General features: G+C 41.9%; 1 pseudogene; it reads left to right on the top strand.

The window, feature by feature from the left end:
* Positions 1–4267: 4267 nt before the first annotated feature.
* LOC124105417 (splicing factor 3B subunit 4-like) lies at positions 4268–5515 on the top strand (annotated as a pseudogene).
* The last annotated feature ends 11014 nt before the right edge of the window (positions 5516–16529 follow it).

The raw sequence follows: 16529 nt of genomic DNA, 5'->3' as shown, positions 1-16529 counted from the left end.
AGGAGAGGGAAAGGGGAAGCACCGGGGACCAAATTAGAGCAAAATATATTCCATGTTTGTATAATTAAGTCAATGAATCCTAATATTATATATAACTAAAATGAACTAACAAAAAAAGTAATAAAAAGCGCCAAAACAGAAACTGTGATCTTCTGTCTTTGGTGGGTTCACTATGTAATTTTCTTTCATGTTTGTTTAAAGTTTTTATAATTTAAAAACTATAATTCTGGCACTTTGACATAAACATTCTTTAATGTCGCTTGTATCTTTTCCCACCCCTATATTAACATAAATTCTTCGTGTATTCACACAGCTTACTAGACAGGTGTGGGATAGCTGTGTGCTTACTATGCCACTCACCACCAGTAGCTTAGCAGGGCTGTTTTGGTAAAGGAAGCAAGGTATGTGGTGTTAAATTGTTTTAGGGTATGGTATCCCCAAAGCGTATGTATTTTTTGTTTGTTTTTTGTTTTGTTGGTACCAGGCATTGAACCCAGGGGCGCTTAACCACTGAGCCACATCCCCAGTCCTTTTTGTATTTTATTTAGAGACAGGGTCACACTGAGTTGCTTAGGGCCTTACTAAATTGTTGAGGCTGACTTTGAACTCAATCATTCTGCCTCTGTCTCCTGAGCCACTTAGATTACAGGCATGTGCCACTGTACCTGGATCAAAGTATATATGTTTTAACAAATTATTTTACTTGGTAAAGATTAAGTTACTGGGCCTTAACCATAAACAACTCCTGGGTATTAATATTTTAACTGTCATTTTAATAACTGTAATCCTGAGTCTGAAGAGAGGTGGTCAGTGGGGGCATGTAGGGGTACCCCCCCTATCTGATCTGATGTTCTTATTTTAATGATAATACCCAGGAATTGTTTATGGTTAAGGCCCAGTAACCTAATCTTTACCAAGTAAAATAATTTGTCTCAAAATATGGGAAACTGAAAAAAAGGCAAAATTCAACAAGCCCATTTTTAAAGCCAAGTTTATTGACTATAATTTCATGTAGAGTAAAATTCACCTTCCTACTATACAGTTCTATGACTTTTCATGAATTCATATAGTTATGTAACTAAGACCAAAATCAAGACATACCACAACAATGTATTCATCTACTGGTTGAAGTACATTTGAAGAATATTGTTTTCAGTTTCGGGCAATTATAGTTATATGCTCTGTCACTGAGTAACGCCCCCAGCCCCTAGTTTTTGGCAATTATGAATGAAGCTATTATAAACACCTTATTTCATGTATTATCATAGTTTTTTTTATGCTTAGGTGGTGGATTGCTGGATCAATGGTTAATACACATTTAACTCTATAAAAAACAGTGAAAAGGCTTTCAAAAGTAACTGTGCCATTTTGCATTTCCACCCAGAATGTTTGAGAGTTGCAGATGCTGAACATCTTTGCCAGCTTTTGTTGTTATTTTTCACCATTCTAATAGACTTGTACACCAGGCTCATGGCTATTCAAATATACTTCATTTGCATTTCCCTCATAACTAATGATGTTGACATGTTTTCATGTACTTATTTCCCGTAAGCATATCTTCCTTGCTGAAGGATCTGCTAAAATCTGCCAATTTTTAAAATCATGTTTTTGGCCTTATTATTATTATCCAGAGAGTTCCTTATATGTTCTGGAACTAACGACTTTATCAGATATGTGTTTTGCAAATATTTTCTCCCATTTTGTGTTTGTCTTTTTATTCTCTTAAAAGCATCTTTTGAAGAACAGATGTTTTCATTTTGAAAACATTCAATTTATCTTTTTTTATGAATTATAATTTTTGATTTTATATCTACAAATCTTCTAACTTAAGGCCACAAAAGTTTTTTCCCTAGAAGTTGTATTTTTTGGTGTTTTACATTTAGATCTATGATCCATTTTTGCTTAATTTTTAATTATGATGCCAGGCATTGATCAAGTATCTTTTTTTTTTTTTTACATTTGGAGATCCGATTGTCAGAACCATTTTGAATAAACTGCACATATGTTTACTGGGCAGTTAAGTAAACATACAGTGGATTTCAATATGCTTATCTGTGTGTTCTTGGTAATTCTTTCGATCAGTCACTTACTCAAGTATCTGAAATACTTGAAAATGCTATTGATACCAAATGCTATGGTTTAGGTCTGGTCTAAGTATCCAGCAAGGATACATTGTGATTAAAGTCTTGGTACCCGTGGTGGTGTATTTGGGGAGTGGTGGAACTTTGGGAAGTGGAGTCCAGTGGGAAGTCCTTAGGTCATGTAACCACTTGAGTTCTTGCAAGAGGGTTGTGTAATACAGAAGGTGAAAGTCTGACCATGCCCATCCTCTTTCTCTCTGCTCTTATTCAAAATGTGACTGTTCCTACATGCACTTCCACCCTGATGCGTCACCCTCCATACCCTCACCAATGGAGCCTCTGATTCTGGACTTTGAACTTCCAAAGCTGTAAGCTAAAAAAAACTTTTCTTCATAAGTTAGCTGACTCAAGTATATAATTGTAGGAATGCAAAGCTGACTGATAGACTAATTGAGAATGACCACTGTCTTAAGGTGTTTACCATGTTGTGTAGGAGACATAAATGTCAATAGTAGCTGGGTGCAGTGTGCACGCCTATAATCCCAGCAGATCAGCACTGAAACAGGCAGGAGAATTGCAAGTTCAAAGCCAGTTTCAGCAATTTAGTGAGGTCCTAAGAAACTTAATGAGACTCTGTCTGAAATACAATATAAAAAGGACTGGGGATATGGCTCAGTGGTTAAGTGCCCCTGGATTCAAACCCTAGTACCAAAAACAGAAACGAAAACAACACTTGTCAATAATATATAACCATAAAATGATGCAGAGAAAAACAATCTGCAAATCATCTGCCCAAGCATAAAATCTGAATCATTTTGTCATTCAGGTCAAGAGCCTACCAAAGTATTCAGGAAGAAGCAATGTAACGAGCTGAGAATGGAGATAACTGAGTGAAAACCCATCCCTTTGGACAACTGCATGATGAACACATTGGGGAAATGCCAACTCAGGATGATGCATATTTCTTAATAAATAGCAGTTGCCTGAAAATTTAAATGGGTATGTTGAAATACTGACCTGAAAAAACTCATTTGGCAGCTTTAACAAAGTCGTATCAGTATTCTGAGACTCCATTTCCACATCTATCAAAAGGAGAACTTGGACCAGGTACTATATGTGTTCCTTTCAGGAAAAATAACACAAAACCGAAATTTTGATGCTATAGCACTGAAACAGTTACAATCACATTAGGTGGCTTGATTGATGCTACACTGAAAGATCTAACTATCGAACCAATAGGCAAATATATCTGTGTGTGGTGATGGAATTAAAGAACATTTCTCATAAGTTAAGATTATGCCATATTATATACCACATTGTTTGAGAAGGAGCATTCATGAGAAAATGAATCAGTGGGCATTATTGATATTTTCAAAACCTTGTAAGAAGATCTGTGTAAAGTTTATTGCAGTATTTCCCATTCATCAATGATTACTCATTTCCCCCATTATGTCCAGGGACCTGCTAAAAGACAGGAAGTAAAAGGTATTTTAAAAAGGAACATTTTTTTCTGGATGATGAACTAGAAAGAGGGGAGCCAATTAAATAATTGGCCTTCGTTAACATTCCGTGTCATGTGGAAAAGAATGAAACTGATATCAAACATCTTGATTTGGGAATGTCAGTCTAATGGGAACAATCTTGCAAAATTTTATGAAGCCAGGGGGTGATTAAGGTAAGCCAAATTATATTAATAAGGTGACAGGCATCCAAATTTCCAGTTAAGACAAAGAGCAGTGGTACAGTATTCAACAGGGATAGCAGCCTCCACATTCCAAAAAGCTTGTGGAGCCAAAAAGAATAAAATATGTCAGGGCCGTCAATTACCCCTATTAGGATGTGGGTTAATTCTGAGTGGAATTCAGCATGGATCAGAAACATTATTCTTTTATAAAAACCACGGGGGCCTCTAGACTAGAAAACCACCAACAGAATCCTGATTGCCGAATGTTAAAGAAAACACAATTGGGCAGGAGGATTTATGTGGGACTAGAAATGTAATCATGTGATACCAGATTTTTTTTAACGACTTCATCTATAAATAAAAAAGTTCAACAGATATGATTAGCAATAAAAGTATTAACATTCTGAAGAGGATAATTAATCTCATTACTCCAAGGAAAGATTAAGAATTATAATTTGAGAGGGCAGAGCTGGTGCTTAGAGACGGCAGGAGCTCTTTTGCCATGGCTGTCAGGCTGAACCAGAATGCCACTGTGTACATGGGGGGCCTAGATGAGAAGGTTAGTGAACCACTTCTGTGGGAACTCTTTCTCCAGGCAGGGCCCATGGTCAACACCCACATGCCAAAATATAGAGCCACTGGTCAGCACCAAAGTTATGACTTTGTTGAATTCTTGAGTGAGGAAGATGCTGACTGTGCCATTAAGATCATGAACCTGATCAAACTCTGTGGACAGCCAGTATGTGTAAACAGGGCATCTTCTCACAACAAAAATCTGGATGTAGGGGTCAACATTTTCATTGGGAACCTGGACCCAGAGATTGATGAGAAACTGCTTTATGATACTTTCAGCGCCTTTGGGATCATCTTACAAACACTTAAAATTATGTGGGACCCTGATACAGGCAACTCCAAAGGTTGTGCCTTTATTAATTTTGCTTTGTTCGATGCTTCAGATGCAGCCATTGAGGCCATGAATGGGCAGTACCTCTGTAACCACCCTATCACTATATCTTACACATTCAAGAAGGACTCTAAGGGTGACTGCCATGGCTCAGCAGCTGAATGACTTCTAGCAGCCCAGAACCCACTTTCCCAGGCTGACTGTCCTCATCAGCTGTTCACAGATGTACCGAATGTACCTTCCACCCCCAATCCTGGGGTGACATCATTGGGGTCTGGGCTTACTCCACCATCATGCCTCCTCCTGTCTCCTTGCCACCTCCAGTGCTGTCTCCTGGAGCCCTCTCACCTGGGATACCTCCGGCCAAGCCCTCACCACCTATGCCTCCTGGGGCTGGAGGACATAGCCCTCCATCATCAGGAACCACAGGGGCTGGACATCCCGATCATGGACAGTCTCACCCTTACCCGTTCCCACCAGGTGGGATGCCCCATCCAGGAATGTCCCATATGCAGCTGGCCTACCATGGCCCTCATGGCTTAGGATACCCACATGCTGGACCTCCATGCTCTGGGGGGCAACCACCACCCTGACCACCACCTTGAATGCCTCATCCTGGACCTCCTCCAATGGGCATGCCCCCACTGCCAGGACCTCCATTTGGATCTCCCATGGGTCACCCAGGTCCTACGCCTCCTCATGGTATGCATGGGCCTCCTCCACTAATGCCACCTCAGGGATACACTGGCCCTCACTATGGCTATCAATGGGGGCCCCATTGCCACCCAGACGCCCTCACCTCCAGTTCCCTGTTGTGGCCCACTTTGGGGCCCTTTCCCTTGGTAAATTCTCATTCTTCTTCCTCCTGTTATATCCTTCTGATATCCTTTCCATTCCTTGGACCAATCAGAGTTGCTATAGCTCCTTGGGGCTAGGGCATTAATACCTCTCAGTCCCCCACCAATGCAATTGCTTTTAAAGGAGGTTTTTCTTTTTTTTTTTTTTTTAATTATTTATTTTTTTATTTTTTACATTGGTCCTAAGTGTTTTGCAGATGCCCAGAGAAAATAAAACTATGCTACTTGTTTAAAAAAAAAAAAAGAATTATAATTTGAGCCAGTACATGCCTATAATCTCAGCAGCTCAGGAGGAGGCTCAGGCAGAAGGATTGCAAGTTCAAAGCCAGCCTCAGCAATGACGAGGCACTAAGCAATTCGGCTGTCTCTAAATAAAATACAAAATAAGGCTGGGGATGTGACTCAGTGGTTGAGTGCTCTTGAGTTCATTCTCTGGTCCAAAAAAATAATAATTATAATTTGAACAATTTTCTATAAGAACTAACTAATGAGCTAATGGGCTCAATCATCCATTGACTTCAAGGGATTGAATGTTTTCAGGATGACCTCATGGAAGGGCTGTTTGCCATCTTGGTCTCAGGAAACCAAGAGCCAAACAAATTTTCTTTCACATTCTATCAGATCATAAAAAGTAATAGCTTTTATGTTGAGTTCCTGTTGGAGCAGCTACAGTTCATCAAGTCTAAAATTTACATTTGTAGGAAACAGCTTTCTGCAGATTTACTTTTCTATGCCAACTTCCTAAGGAAATGAACAATCTGCTCCAAGATGGTGCCCTATACATGCCATCTTAGATGTCCTGTTCATTAGCAGACCATCCCTGTGCTAATTGTCCTCTGGACCCCAGTGAAATATTTAGATTGTTATAGCAAGCACCCAAGTGAATTCTCACAGTCACACTCTGAATCCAAAATAACATTATTTCAGGCAACTAGCAATACAGGAAAAATTGGAATGATCAGGCTACATGAACAACAGAAAACAGTTTGGTGGACTTGAAACTTGCATCAAAAGTAACTCAAGGCATTCTTAGACTCTCGTGAAGTAATTGTGGTTAGTGTAGTTACACTCACGATGAGTAGTCGAATATTAAGTGTTAAAATAAGTTCTTTTTACAGTCTTTTGAGGAATACCCTGATGGTCCCAAATGGGCATAAGGAATAGTTAGTGGTGGAGATGACTCCAAAAAAGTTGAACTCAAACCCAAGTCATAGTCTGTGGCTCTGTTTGGCTATAGTTGAACACATACCTGTTCTGAGAGCTATCTCTATGTAATTTCTTTTTCTAAAAAAATGAGGTTTCTTCATCATAGAACAGTGCACTTAGTACACATAATATAACAGATCTGGTCTTAGTATTCTTTTCTAAGTAATTTCTAAGTGATTCTAGCCCTCAGGAAAGAGAAGAAAAAGACAGGCATATAGTGCAACCTGATACAACCTGATCTCAACTAAAGGAGACTCAAGGAGAGTTGTTATAACCTTTAGGCCAACTGCACAGAGACCAGAATGGCTGCTCTGAAACTCTATGAAAGGAAAACTCACGTAAGACTCTTATTCCATCCTAATCTGCATAAACCCAGTGAGCACACGGAGTAAATTGCTTTGATCCTACTCAAGAGATAGCTAATGAAAATGTTGAGCTTTATTCTTCAGCAGGGCAATGCACACAGGCAAAACTGCCCCAATTGTTAAAAATATTAAAATATTTCTGTAACTCTTGAAAAAGAACTGCTGCCTGAACCACCTGGAGTGTCCTCAGCTCCCTTATTTTCCCAAAGTCCTCCACTGGGACCCCCCCAGACCTCCATGTGCTCCAGCTAGTACAGGGTGAATGCTTGATCCCCAAGGACCTTGCTTCCACCTGCAGGTCTATTCTGACTGACAAGTGCCTGGAGAGCTGCAATGATTATTAAGTATTTCAATTATCCTATCTGTCCTTAGGCAATGCTCATAAGTGACACTGGTGACTAAACCAAAGAGTTATTATAAAAATAAAAAAACAGTACAAGATGAAAAGGGAAATGCATAGGAAAGAAAGGGACTAGCCCAAGGTTGCCGGGGGTAGGGAGTGAGGGGTTCTTAATTCTGAAGATCTGGGGCCTGCTATCTGAAGACAGATTTTTCTTGGTCTTGAGTGAGTAGCATAGCAATACCTAATCACCTCCTTTAGGAGAAGCTGAGAAGAACAGATCATAGCTGAGAAGCAACAGGAACCCCAGAGAACAGAACCAGAGAAGAAAGGTCCCATGTAAATATGCAAGAGGATTAAAAATAGAGAAAGAGAAAAGTCATCCAAACCACAAATGTATTTTCAGATTGCCAAGGTCCTGAACTCCTGGGTCTTACGCACCTCCTTGTGAATGGTGGTCTTACCAAAATGAGAGGGAATTTAGCTCAGCTGAGGAACATATAAGGAAGGTTGAGGGAACAGTTCCAGATGGGGTAGTATAAAAACACAGAAGGAACATTTCATTCCTTTAAAGAGTAAATGCCACCAAAGGCCCCAATTCAGCACAGGCATGGGCGCCCTCTGAGCTTGCTGCACTTACAAAATGTGCCTTCAGAGGATGGCATGAAACTTGGCCATGCAGTGAGGTTTCATTCATCTAGCCTGTATTCATAGTGTTTACAAACTTGGTCTCAGAACCAAAATATACAGTGGGAGGCCCTAGGCCAAAACTTTCAAGCAAATGACTTTTTGTGGCCATTTCTTCCATCCCCCTTTTCCATTTCTCTTAGCTCTCCCGGGTCCGTCTATCCCCCCGAGTGCGTTTTGGCCAAGGGTATGAAGTTCATGCTCCATTCAGGACCTGGAGGAGTAAATCTCTCCCACTGGCTTTTGGGCACCATTCTGAGGGGGGAGAGAGGGCCCTGTGGGGGTGGGGAGTCGGACTTGCCATCATTCATTTCTCCTGGGCTCAGGTGGTGGGGTTCCTCAGACAACAGACATGTCATCTTTCAGGGCTGTGGTTGCAGTTGTCCAAGTAACCAGGAGATTTGATTCTCATGGCTAAGCACCAGCACAGGGGACTTGATAGAGTTTGAGCTGAGGAGTATCTTTCCTTCAGTCCACTGGGTGCTCCGCCATCACAGGAAATGAGTTAAGCAACCCCCGGCAGAAGGGGAGCCACCAAAGCAGCAGGTACACCAACAGGGAAGGGGACCATCAAGGACTGTTTATCACTGACAAAAGAATTGCTGCCCCATGATGGAAATAAAAAGCAGACCAGTTTTATGTTGGCTCCTAAATTATTATTAGTGATTTTAAAATCTCCACAGATGACATAGGTCTTTATTCAGTGTACCAGCAGGGAGCCACTCCCCCAAAACCTGCTCACCCCTGCCCAGGACGCCCCCTTACCAGAGGGTGTTTCTGAGCCCCCTCAGAGTTTTCCTGGAAGCTGAAGTCTGAGAAGTTTTTTCAGGGAAAAAAAAAAAATCTAATAATATCCAACTTAGGAACAGAGGCAGAGGTGGGGCCGGGGACATGGGTCTTCACATACTGCGAGGACACCCTTCGGCAGGACAGGACAGGACAGGAACAGGCTGCACCTTCTGCAGGACAGCCACACTCACTGTTCCTGGTGGATGTGGCATCACAGGAGGCCCAGCCTATGTCCTCTTGTTGCTAGGGAGATTTAAAAATAGCTTCTGTGGCCAGGGAGGAGGGGGGCAGGGAAAGAAGGGAAGATGAGTGACTTTTTACAGAAAAACTACAGGCAATGAATCCTGCCTTGGTGCCATGAGGGGATCTCTTGTCTACGGTATTTTTTTTTTTTTTTTTTTTTGCCTGGAGGAAAAGCTTTACGTCCTGGGTCTGCTGTGGGCTCTTTCTGGGAAGGACCCAGCTGCCTCTGGAGAAGGCCTGTCACTCGTTGGGTCATCAGGACGCGGGCAGGCCCTGGGTAGGAAGAGGAAATGCCACTCAGCCTGCTCGGCTGGGACAGAGGAGGGGGCTTTGCAGGTCAGTTTTGCCAGCACCGCAGTGGCCCCAGGAGAGGCTGTGGGCAGGGGAAGAGTCGGGGACTCTGCTGGGCTCACCAGCGACACCCTCTTCAGCTTTGTACCTAGGGAATGGCCATTTTTGGTGTCCCTGTCAATCGGCTGGTGCTCTGCATAGGGCAATACCAGCCAGAGTCCCAGGCAGATGTCTCTCTAAATTTAGGACATTTTCCCAGTTCACTGTGAATGTTTGAAGCCAAGTGTCACAAAAAGCTGACCAGCTGATTTTGAATATTACTTGGTAGGTGTCCCACAAAGTGACCGAGGTATCTCTCCCTGCTCCACTTAGGAGACAGTAAGTCACAATCAAGTAGCTCTTTTTTCTTTTTTCCCCCAAGAAAAGATTCAAGAGTCTTGAATTAAACTGTGCCAGAAACTTCTTTGCTAAGCAGTTTCTGATTCCCTCAAAGAAACGATCAAATGAAATTGATAATTCATGTCATGGAATATTATAAATCATAGAAAAATCATAAAAGGGGTCATTAAAACATGCAAAAATATTTATAGTAAATTGAACAACAGGTCTGCAAAGAGTATGTATATAATCTCGATTTTTACAATTGTGAAACATTTGCATATAAATATTATATCTTATTCAACATCAGACATGTTATTATATGTATATACCATCATACATACATATATGTATATATTTTGTATTTTATAGATATATGCATATATAAGCAATCTGAAATTCTGTTTGTATTTTATGGATATATGCACATATCTATGTATACGCCTATGTATATGTATACAATTTTGTCTTCTGTATGCTTTTATTTATACTTCAAATTTCTACAAGGTGTGTTTTGTTTACCTAATAACATCTGAATGGGATTTTTTTTTCAAATCCATATTACCAAGGTGTTCTCCCTCAGGCATGTCCAAATGAAGGCAGAATAGTGGTCTAGTGACAGGATTGGTCTTATCCTGACTTTAGAATCTCTCAGAGAATGTAAAACCAAAGCAATGTTCCTTGGTGGCAGAGGGATGGTCGAAAAGACCTCCTTAGGTCCCAAAGTCAAATCACGGCTTTAAATTTAACTTGCCCAAAAACCTTCCAGAAGGAACTGTTTAGAACCTTCCTAACTGTCTAGTCATGTCATCAATCAAAATGCTCTTCCTCTCTTCACTCCTCCACTCTAGGCTGTAACTGATCCTGTGGGCTCAGGAAAGGATGAGGCCCCAGGACCAGGGAGCCACCTAGAACCATCCAAGCACACACACAGCCTTCCAGGGGCCGGGCACGTGGCCAGCTGGTGTGTGACAGGAGGATGGCCATTTGAGTGCCTCCCTCACTGCCTGAACAGTTCTCCAAGTCTCCATGGTGACTCACACCAGGCTGGCAGAATCTCACGTTGGGCAGGGCCTCGCTCCCTTCTTTCTGCATCTGAACTTCAGTTTCCTCTTTGGTAAAATGGGGAACTTTGACTTGATGAGCTCTAAGTTTCTCTATGATTGACAACAGTTGTTTGAACAGTTGCATCTCAAGTATTGGATGTGCCAAACCCCATTTGCCCCCTGAAATGTGCAAAGTCATGAGCTGCAAATCGAGAATTCAGGCTGCCAGAGTTTTGATCCTGGATGTCCCACAAAGACCCAGTTGTTAAAGAATTGGTCCTAGGTTGGCAATTTGGGGAGGTGATGAAAATTTTAAGAGGTGGGGCCTTATGAAAGGGCCTTAGGACATGCATTCATAGGAGATTGTGGGATCCCAGTTTTTTCCTCTCTCTTCTTGCTTCTGGTTCATCATGTAAGTGGTTTGCTCTGCTGCGCAGTGCTGCCATGATGTGCTATCCTTGTCAGAGGACCAAAGCAATGGGGCCACTTGATCTTGGGCTGGAATCTTCAAATCCCTGAGCCCAAAACCTTTTATCTTTATAAGTTAATTGTCTTAGGTATTTCACTATAGTAACAGGAAGCCAGCTTACACCCAGGCACGTGCTGGGGCCCAAGGACTGAATCTACTCCACAGAAATGTTTTGTTTGGTTCATAGTATTATAAGGGCACAGAATTTAAAAAGAAAAAGTAATGCATTTACAAATAGCTAAAGAATAGGTAAGTATTGAATAAAACCTATGTTTCTAGATTTTATTGGAAAATCATAAAAATCTGGCAGTGGATCTTTGTAGACTTAACCTGCTGGATCTGAGAGGTGGATACTTCTTCTGGTATAGAGGTGTGGACTTTCCAAGTCTCCCCCAGCCCCCCTCATTCCCTACTGTCTCTTGGACTTGGAGACTGAATGGTATAGTTGCTGTTATCATTTTTCTTATGCCAAGTCTTTAGTCACTCATGTTCCTGTTTATCCCTTGTAAGCATCTGAGTTTGCAATTTCTGATTCCTTGGGGGCAAAGATTGTCTTTGGATCCTCCACAAGGCTTTTCTTAGTAAGAACACATGGAAATCCCAATGAATGTTTGCTTCTAGCTACCTAAAATGTAGGGTAGAAAGTCGACAACCTTTGTGTCTGGGGTTTCCCTGTATTCCTAGGTGAATCTCCTTCCTTTCCACGAAGCAGAAGGATTTTCTCTAAAGAGTAAGCCCCTGGCTAGCACAGGCTCTCGACTCATGCAGCCTGATTCCTGGCTTGTATTTCCTCGGACTGTGTGTAAGGAGGTTTAGCTTAGTCCAACTTCTCACTTGGAGGAGGACTCGGCAGATATTTCCATGCAAAGGGATTCCAGAATCCCCTCATATATCACTTTTGACATTCAGTTGAAAACACAAGAGCAGATTTCTTGTGTGCCAGCCATCTGAAGACAGAATCTTCATCCTGTTTATTGACACTCTGGGTTTGGATGAGCTGCCAATAAATACAGAGATAGCAGCTTCTGGAGATGTGTTGGGGAGGAGGAAGTCAGCATTCCTATCTCCTCACCTCTGCTCTGAGCACTGTCTATTTGTCAAGTTACTGCTTTACTATTCCCACTCCCCCAGTGATTCTATTTTTGGTTAAAGCGAAAGCATGCTGTACGGTAAGACAGGTACTTCAAAGAGTAAGTCAAGAATAGCCAATTAGCGTAGGGTAAAGAAGTTGAGAAAAATAATATGCCTTTTATTTAGAAATAGGATAGGCATAAAACTTACCTTCCACACCAGGCTCTTTGGAAAGTGGGAGGAGGTGCTAATTGGACAGGATTACAGGCATAAATTGGAACTGTCCCAGGAAAATTTAAAAGTCAGATGTCATTATTTTTAAAAAGCTCAGAATAATGATTTTCATTCATGGTAGGGTTGGGTGTTCATGAAAAAAAAAAAATATCTTGAGCCATTTATAGCAAAACTATTCCAGAGGGGAGAAAGAGGTTATAAGCTGTGTTAGTGAGCTTTCTGTTACTATGATCAAATGCCTGAAGTAATCAACTTAAAAGGGAGAAAGGTTTATTTTGACTCACATTTTCAGAGGTTTCAATCCATGAGCACTTGGACCCATTGCTTTGGGTCTGTGGTGGCACAGTACATCATGGTGGGTGGGGTGTACGGCAGACGAGGCTAATTCACCTCATGACAGTCAGAAAGCAGAGAGAGAAGAAGGGGCCAGGGTCCTAATATCCCCTTCAAGGACACACCTGCATTGACTTAACTTTCTTTCACTATAGCCCACCACCTTTGGGAGACTTTTGAAGTACAGACTACTGCAATGGGAATAAGCTAATCACAGGCTCATCTGAGAATTCCCAGCTATCCCTTTAGTTTTTACAATTCCTGTTTTTGCCAGCTGGGACCATAACATTGACTGTAAACACTCCTATCTAAGAATTCAGCTGCTGCTGGGCATGGCGGTCCACACCTATAATCCCAGTGGCTCAGGAATCTGAGACATAAGGATCACAAGTTCAAGGCCAGCCTCAGCACTTCTGCAAGGCTCTACAAAACTTAGTGAGACCCTGCCTCAAAATAAAACTAAAAAGGGCTGGGGATGTGGCTCAGTGGTTAAATGCCCCTGGTTTCAATCCCTGGTACTAAACAAAGTATTCAGCTTCTGCAGATTTCATTCTGCAGAAGACAAATCAAAGCAAATGACATGTCCTGAACAGAGTCACCGTTTCCTCATCTACCTGGAGCAGTACCATCTGTGGCCAGAGATGATCCTTTTTCCACATGAGGTTACTTAGCCTTTAGAAGCAACTTACCTGTCCTTATCTGGAGACTCCTCCCTACCCCATGAAATGGCATCTGTCATTGCATCAGTCTTGGTGGGCACCTCTTCTGGATTTCGAGACCAAAATAGAGAGCTTAAACATGGCTTCACTGCAACAGTACACTACAGACTTGCCAGCCTTCCACTCAAGATGTGGAACTACCGCACACTCCTCCACTCAGCGCCATGTTAATCCAGTTCTCCCCTCCACAGAGGCCCTCTTGCAACTCCAGTCTTAATGTTAATTTCTGTGTTGGTCGGGTTTTTATGTGAGTGGGAAGATTCCTTTTGGTATGGAGAATGTACACTAAGATGCACAGGGTAGCCCACTTACTCCTAGCAGCCCACTCACTCTGGTTCCACATTTTGCTAAAACTGTGAATGCAGAACTAGAATACCTGAAAACAAGCGCTCAGGGCTGCATGGGTTACAAACTTCTCTGGAGAGAGCTGACATAATATACTTCCTACAGTAGGGAATTTGAGCTGGGTGCGGTGGTGCGTGCCTATAATCCCAACAGCTCAGGAAGCTGAAGCAGGAGGATCCCGAGTTCTAAGCCAGCCTCAGCAACTTAGTGAGACTGTCTCTAAATAAAATATAAAAAATGGCTGGGGATGTGGCTCAATAGTTAAGAGCCCCAAGGTTCAATTCCAAGTACAAACACAACAACAGGGAATTTGACTGAGTCAGGTGGTTACCATCCAAATAGAGTGCTCCTTCTCTGGGAAGTGATTCGTGTCAACTCTTCCCACAGGTTTGGCTTTTCTTATATTTAGTCAACCCACAGGCTCATCATTTGGGGTGAGGTCATCAGAATTGTGCTACTCAGTTCACTTGGCAAGAGCCACAGCAGCTGATGCAGGAAGGGGTCTTGAGTCCCTTTTGCTAAAGGGCATCTGTGAGCCAGCTATGCAAGGAGACATCTTAATTTATGAATGAACTCCTTCAACTGTTTCAGTAGAGTTATTCTCCAGAGACATTTTTATGAACTGTTACAGCTAAAGTCCTGATGGAGCTAATTATTCAAAATATTGACTCCAACTTTGAGGCAGTGTGGAGTTCAGTGAATCGATTTTCAATATCTCTGACTCTTACTGAGCAATTTATGGAGAGCAAACAGAGGCATCAGCTCTAACTTCCTCAAATGGCTTTTATAAGTGACTTATTAAAGCATCCCCCAAAGCCCTTTTATCTTTTAAAGATGCCAAACAAAATGATTGCTAATTAAGTGTTTAAAAATGTGGACTAATATTTCCCTAGCTGTGCCCTATAGGAAACTACTTCTAAGAAATATTAATAATAATATTAATACAAATAATAATGTTTCAGAAAAATTCAGGGTACAAGAACTGGTACCCTGGGCAGAAGGTGCACAGAGACCAGAAAAAGAGGTGTACAAATCCAGGATTGCCCAGAATGCAGTTTATTAGGAGTTTACGGACAGCAAGACAAGAAGAGACCTGCACACTAAGGCAGGAGGAAGGGCTCATGTGCTAACATAGACAAAGATGGGCTGCTGTCAACTGAAGGTACCTGGGCTTTCTCAAAAGAGGAATAGTCTGTGACTGGCACAAAATGTTAGGCTTGTCCCCAGTTTCTTAGAGTGTCCATCAACAATCGTGAATGAGTGCATCAACCTTCAAAAGGGCAATGGAGGAGCACCACAGCATCCTTGATAGCCCACATTTTGTGCCATTTGGATCCGCTCGCTTTGTAGATTAAATTCTGGGACCAGCTTCTCCAGTATTCCGGTGAGTCATTCTCTCTCTCTCTCTCTCTCTCTCTCTCTCTCTCTCTCTCTCTCTTTATCTGTTTTAATTAGTTACACATGACAATACAATGATCTTGACATATCATACATTTGAATCAGATGGGATATAATTTCTCATTTTTCTGAATGTACAGGTTGCAGAATTACATTGGTCATGCAGTCACATATATAGCCATAGCAATAAAATGTCTATTTTTATTCTGCTGTCCTTCCATTTTTCTTGGGGAAATTTACAAGAGAAACGAAATGGGAGAAACTACAGCCCCATGGCTGTAGATCATATAGAGGCTGCAACTGAGCCCACTTGTCTCCTTCTCTGAGTACCATTCCAGAGCCCTTCATCCACAGCTGGCCACTCTGTTGGTCTAGGTGGCTGACCTCAGAGCTGTCCAGGCTTTTCACCCTGAGGGACTGAACCTTGGAGCCATGGCAGCTGTGCTTCTGTTTATCATCAAACTTGGATGTTGAGCATTTTCTCCCTGGCCCCCAAGGGGTAACCATACCCTACCCCCTCTTTATAATCAAACCAGATGGTGACTGCTTTCCTGGTCTGCTGTTGGCACCAGTAGGCAAAATGGCCCATCAACAGCCATAACTAAAAGCTTCAAGGGAATCTTTCTGGGTCTCCTAGAGGAAGCATTTTCTCTCTGAAAACCAGAACCTCTAAACTCACGAAGGGCAGACTTACAGGGTTGGAAAATATAAATTCTCCCTGTGGGTCTTAGGAGTGATGGTAAGTGGGGCAACTCCTTACCCTCTCCCTTGGCTTCTGAATTCATGTATGTTATCTATTACAGGCCCAGTACCACGAGTGTCAGTTTGTGTAAAGCAGTAGCTTTCAATATGGGACTCAGGGCCCCTTTACACTCTAAAAATTTATCACAGCCCCTCCCTCCCAAGAAACTTTCTTTGTGTGGGTAATAACTCTTGATACTGCATTAAAAATTTAAACTGAGAAATATTAAAAAAACTTCTTTTCATTTGAAGTTGGCCATGAGGAACACATTGCACGTTAACAGAACATCTTAGCACAATTATTATGAAATTAGTTTCAATCTAAGGTTTATGAAACCTGAAGATAAT

The sequence above is a fragment of the Marmota monax genome, unplaced genomic scaffold (genome assembly GCF_021218885.2).
Source record: "Marmota monax isolate L192 unplaced genomic scaffold, Marmota_monax_Labrador192_F-V1.1 WCK01_AAM20220418_F8-fsc00100, whole genome shotgun sequence".
Classification (NCBI taxonomy): domain Eukaryota; kingdom Metazoa; phylum Chordata; class Mammalia; order Rodentia; family Sciuridae; genus Marmota; species Marmota monax.
Note: the sequence above shows the minus strand (reverse complement) of the source record. Positions and strands in the feature narration are given on the sequence as shown.